Genomic DNA, 6,881 nt, shown 5'->3' with positions numbered 1-6,881 from the left:
GCTTTTCCCAGTGGGAAATATAAGTGTGCCATTTAATTTTGTAAATTACAGTTATGGTGCATGCCTATTACATCCAGTGAGTGATATAATCCAAAGGTGAGTCGCATGATCCCTGGAAATAGCTCATTAATTGGGAAACTGTTACATAGTTGTGTGATGACTCTTCTCTCTTGTTCCCAAAGCAGCCCCCCAGGAGAGATGGGATGGGGGTGGATGCGGTGGGAGTTGGAGAGAAAAGACGAGTTATGCTTAACAAAAAAAGCAAATCTTGGGTGATTCATTTCAGATTGCCTATGAAAACTGTCATCTCACGAGAAAGCTTATTCTCATAAGACTTCCCGGCCCACTCTTCAGGATATTAAAGAAAAATTCCTTTCAGATAAACACTTCATCTTTGAATAAAGCATGGCACTTAATCTTACTGAAAAGACTAATTCATCAGGTTTGCAATTCTTACTGCCGCAGCCTTGTGTTAACACTACAATGAAATTTCAATACTTTCCCAAACAATTAGGAGATAAAATTCGATATGCAGGTGGAAGTGCATATTGCTTGCATTCTGTACGTTAGTGTGTTTATAATTCTAGGTTTTAGCCCTAGCTTTACATTAGTGTAAAGCTCCACTAAATCTGTCAAGTTTTTATAATGCTGTCTGTTTTAAACGTAGCTTTAGAAACCTCTGAAAATAAATGGAGTCACTGTTGACAGCATTTCCAAAATGAAGAGGAGTTTTATTCCTAAACCTCTAGCGTATTTAACTTCCTGATTTGATTTAAGTTGCAGTTTGGGTTTTGTAGTGAGAAGTTATGATGTAAGCCACAGGGAACATAAAAGTAAATTTAAAGTTTGCTCCAAAAAGGAGCAAAACTCAAATAACTCAATCTCTTTATTACAGAGAACTTGTCTTATACCTGGATTCTTGTAAATTTTTGTTGAAATCTTTCTAGGATATATTTTCCTTTCCCTTTCACAGCTCTTGAGGGCTATCTGTACTTTTTTTTTTAATACAAAAATATTTATTTATTTTTATTATTAGTTTTTAGCTTTTTAAAAATTGAACTGTAATTGAAATATAATATCAGGTGTACAACTGAATCATTTGATATTTATATATATTACAAAATGATTACTACAGTAAATCTAGTTATCATCTGTTACTATACATAGTTACACAATTTTTTTTCTTGTGATGAGAACTTTTAAGATCTACTCTCTTAGCAACTTTTAAATATGCAATACAATATTGTTAACTATAGTTAACATGCTGTACATTACATCCCCAGGAACTATTTATTTTATAACTGGGATATACCTGTACTTTTTGTCTCTTACTTCATGTCTATCATTATAATCAAATCAGGAGCAACTCCTCTGTTTCTCAGCATTTGATTCCTACAAGATCTCACTTTATTTTCAAATCATCATGTTTGTGGGAAATAATAAAAAAACACTGTTGTCACTTTCTAGCTCTGGCTGACTTTTGATATCAACCCACCTAAAAATGTGGTGAATTGGCATAAGCATACGGATGATTCAAACACTTCCATTAATATATGTGGGTAGTTGAGTCAAACATTTACTTTCAGTTTTACTAATCCAGATAATTGCTTAATTTCTAAAATTAATTTTGTATGACTAGAATTAAACTTCTTGAAGAAAATGTAAACACTCTCTTTCAACTCTTGTATATGCTCTGGCTAACTGTTGTATTTTCTTCATGATCTAAATATAGGTTGTGTAAATTCAGTTTCAAAGGAAGATAATTCTAAAATCTGGGCTGCTGGATTTGGAGTGAATTTCATTTTTATATTTCCAGCATTTCATTCTGAATTTCTGTTGCAGAAAAATCAGACTGGCAAGAAACCAAACACCACTCTGAGAGTTGGAGAACTGGTGGTCCCAGAAGAGCTAGCGCTCTGAAGATCTGGGCCCCGGGCTCAGGGTAACCTTACTTTTATAGGGCTAGCAAGCAAAGGGGATACATCCGTTATCTAAACAGAACAAGCAAAGGGTGTACATCTGTTATCTAGACAGAACAAGCAAAGGGGAGGATGAGTCTTCAGTTGATCTCGAGGTCACCCTGCCCTTCAGCCTATGCAGCAAGCATGTATACAGAAGCAGAGCAAAGAGCTCTTTACAAGGTTAGCCATTTGAGTGGAAAATTCCTCTTCACTCTGAATGTGGTAATTTTAAGCCTAACTAACATACATTTTATCATTAATAGAGAGAAAAATACATGGCTACTTTAATTGTTTTTTTTTTTTTAAGTTATTTTTAAAAATTGGTTGTTTTTGTTGCTTGTTTAGGTTTGGAATATGAAGATGGTACTCATTTCTTTCAGAACTCTTATTTTCTTCCTTTGGAAAAAAAGACTAGTTTGAAAGAGATTTTCATTTCTGGGAAATATAAAGGAGAAAGCACTGTTTTAATGGAAAATTTCCAACCTCCTCTTCTTTTAATCCAGAATCAGGAAACACTTCTAAAAATAGGATCAGATTTGACTTGTATAGTCATATAGGAGAGAAAGAACTGAACTGAACTTGAGTTGGAGACTTAAAGTCAGGGTGGAAAATACATTTTTCTCCAGATGAAGAAAGTAGAAGCTTTGCATTCTTATAATTAACTCAAAAATTAAAGAAGTACAAACTCCCAGTTATAAAAATAGTCATAGAGAAAAAAATTAATTAAATATCTTTTTTTTCCTGATGTTTTCTACCACTCAGAAAATGTAAATAAATCTTGTAGGGATAAGCTACTTTTGATTATACAAAGGTAGAATTATTTGAAATTTTAGGTTTAACAGGTCAGAAGAAGGTTAGAGTTAGTCCGTGCAATTTCTTTCTCTCAATACTTTTTACTAGCTGTGAGACTTCCAGTTAGCAATGTTTCATTCACTCGCAATATTTCATAAGATCCAATTTCATTTCTAATGAGACCTCTTTGACTTAAGCTTTGGAAAAATCCCACTTTTGCACTTGTAACAGATTATTCTTATTGAAAAAAGTGAAAATTTTAATTTCCTCTTCTGACAGGTAGAAAGTTTTGGAACAAAAGAATTAACATTGATTTGCCAACTTAAATGCAAAGTCTCCAAGGACTTCTTTTGGGAAAATATATTTCAATCAACTTGACTGTACTGTTAAGTAAGGAGTAAGTTCATTTATCTTTTATTATATTCTGAATTTGATTTCTTAGAGGAATCACCGGAGACAAGAGGCCACCATTTTTGTGATCTAACATTTGCATGATAATAATGATACAACCTTCTGAATAACTAAGAATATGTCTCACACCTCATAGCTAAATTTTAGCAGAGAGCAAACTTTGCATTGACTGGTGTGTCTAAAGCAATTTTGATTGGCAGTACAGATTAAAATTTTGTGCCAACGTTGCCAGGGACCAGCCATGTGATGCTGAGCAATAATTTAATTTTCTGAATTTGTATTTCTTCATCTATTATGCAATGGGAGCCACGTTCTAATCTTCATGGGCATCTCATATTCAATATCTTGTACTTCACAAGGATGTTTTTTCAAATGTGGAAAAGCCAATACTTAGACAATCCATGGGTATTGCTGTCAGATCCTTTAGCATTTCTCAGATGAAGACTTTGAATTCTATATTCAAATCAGATATGAGAAATATTAGCAATGACTTATCAGAGTGTTATTTTTTCTCACTTACTGACTAATCCTTCAGGAAAAGAAAATAATGTATGTTGATCTCATTCATCCTGAACCTGGAATCCTAACAATAGCTTCAGAAAAAAGCTGTCGCCACAGGAGCTGCTTGGAGGCAGCAACAAGATCATAGGGATGGTAGAGGCAAAGTCAAAAATGGAGAAAGTTTCTTAAATAAGACACAGTCACAAGGAAAAGACTGATGATTGTTCTACATTAAAAATAAAAACTATTATAGGACAAAAGACATCAGAACACACTTAAAATATGAAAGACAATTGGAAGATTTTTACAATGAATGTAATCCTATAAATTAATAGTATATGTGTGTAGGCATATATAATTTATATAAAGTCTTATAGAAAACTAAAAAAAAAAGTAATTTGATGATATAAAACTATACTACAAGGCTACAGTAATCAAAATAGTATAGTATTGGCATAAAAACGGATACATTGATCAATGGAACAGAATGCAGAGCCCAGAAACAAATCCACATCTATATTGTCACTTAATGTATGACAAAGGAGGTAAGAGTATACAATGGGGTAAAGACAGTCTCTTCAATAAATGGTGCTGGGAAATGACAGATACCTGCAAAAAAAAAAAAAGGAGCTGAACTATCTTCTTACACTATATACAAGATTAGACTCAAATTGGTTAAAGCCTTAAATGTAAGACCCCAAACTATAAAAATTCCAGAAGAAAACATAGACAGTAAACTCTCTGATATTACTAACAGGAATTTCTTTTTTGAAATATCTCCTTGGGCAAGGGAAACACAAGAAAAAATAAACAACTCGGACTACATCAAACTAAAAAGTTTTATACAGTAAAGGAAACCATCAACAAAACAAAAAGACAACCGACTGTTGGGGTGAAGATATTTGCTAATGATACATCTGATAAGAGGTTAATATCCAAAATATATAAAGAACATATACAACTCAACAACAAAAAAACCAAACAATCCAATTAAAAAATGGGCAGAAGACCTGAACAGATACTTCTCCAAAAAGGAAGTACAGATGGCTAATAGAAATATGAAAAGATGCTCAAGGTCGCTAACCATCAGAGAAATGCAAATTAAAACCACAATGACATATCACCTCACACCTGTCAGAATGGCTACCATCAATAAATCAAAAAACAAGTGTTGGTAAGGATGCGGAGAAAAGGGAACCCTATAAATTAGGTTTAAATATAAACCTAATTTATAAAAAATTAGGTTTTTTATAAAATTGCAAACCATTTATAAAAAATTAGGTTTTTTATAAAATTGCAAATGGTACAGCCATTATGGAAAAGTCTGGAGGTTTCTCAAAAAGTTAAAAAAGGATATACTTTTTGACCCAGCAATTGAACTTCTGGATATTTAGCCAAAGAAAACCAAAACAATAATTCGTAAAGATCTATGCACCCCAATATTCATGGCAGCGCAATTTACAATAGCCAAGATATGGAAGCAACCTAAATACCCATCAATAGACTATTGGATAAAGAAGTTATGGTACATATATACAATGGAATATTACTCAGCCATTACAAAAATGAAATCCTACCATTTGCAATGACATGGATGGACCTAGAGGTTATTATGTTGAGTGAAATAAGTCAGACAGAGAAAGATAAATACCATATGATTTCATTTATATGCAAAATCTAAAGACCAAAAAGAACAAACTAATCAAAAACAGACTCACAAATATAGTGGACAGTTTGGTGACAGACAGAAGGGAGGGGGGTTTGGGGGGGCTGGGGAGAATGGGGTGAAGGGTTAAAGAAGTACAAATTAGTAGTTGATAGTTGGTCACGGGGATAGGGAGCATGGCATAGAGAAAGCAGTTTGCATTGATATGATGGCTATATGCAGGGCCAGGGGAGGGAGGGAGCAATTGGGGGGATTGTTTTATGACCTATATAGATGTCTAACCAATGTACTGTATACTTGAAACTAATTTAAATAAATTTTTAAAAAGTAATTTGAAAATATGTGAAAAAGAAATAGTCAATATATATATTAAAAATGTTAAACTTTGATACAATTGGAAATTTAAGTTTCAGAGAAAATATCTTTCACCTATTAGATTGACATATATTTTAGGAAGAATGTTATGTAGAAAAACAAACTATTGGTGGGACTCAAAATTGGTACATTATTTCTTGAGGTCATTTAGGAAAATATATTTAATATAATAAATTATTTATGTACATTATCAAGTTTTAAAAAGGTATAGATCATAATATAAAGTGTGACAGATATTCGTAAAGAAAAAAGAAAAATAAAAAAAAATTAGATACATTTCTTTGCTACAGTTGAGTAGGAAAATGACTGAAAGGCTGTAAGCAAAAATGAGGTTACCAGTTATCACTTGAATTTAATTTTTTTATTTATTTAAATTTTCTTTCTTGTGTTTATATTTTAATAATAAATTTGTATTCTTTTTGAAATAGAGAAAATAATGTAAATATAATAATAACCTTAAAAGTTAAATATAAGTTTGGTATTTTTACCATTTATTATAGTAATTCCACTTCTAACAACATTTATAAGAAAATAATCGACACGTGGAAAACATTTTATGTAATGATGTTCATCACAATGTTATTTAAAACAGAGAAAATATGGGAAACTTACATGTCCAGTGAGGAGTGGTTAATAAATCATGGTACCTCCATGCAATGGAATTATTATTCTTATTAATATAAGAAAATACTAATACATCATGGAATAAATACGATATAATAAGATCTCAATTATAAACGACAACAACAAAATTTACACATACATAAAGGAAGAAACTGACTGGATAAACACCCACAGAGTCTGCAGTCTCTCTCTCTCTCTCTCTCTCTCTCTCTCTCTCACACACACACACACACATACACCCTTGCCTGAGCCCTCTAAATATACACACATTCAGACAGACCAAAGTGTTCATGGTGTTTATGTCTGCTTGGTGAGGATTATGAATGGTTTTAATTTTCTTTTTTTATATGTGTTTGTATTTCCTAAATCCTCCACATTGAATACTTATCACTATTTTAAAACACCCCAGACCACATTTAAATGCCTTTAATTCCGGACATAGGTTTAGTGGTGTTAAGCAAAAAGAGCATACCATAACATAAATTCAATGCTGTTAAATTATTGTATTTTATTCTCCCTACAACGTCTGCACTAAAAATATGCTTGTCCTG

The sequence above is a fragment of the Pteropus medius genome, unplaced genomic scaffold (assembly GCF_902729225.1).
Source record: "Pteropus medius unplaced genomic scaffold, Ma_sr-lr_union100, whole genome shotgun sequence".
Lineage (NCBI taxonomy): Eukaryota > Metazoa > Chordata > Mammalia > Chiroptera > Pteropodidae > Pteropus > Pteropus medius.
The sequence above is the reverse complement of the archived record's forward strand: the minus strand, read 5'-3'. Positions refer to the sequence as shown.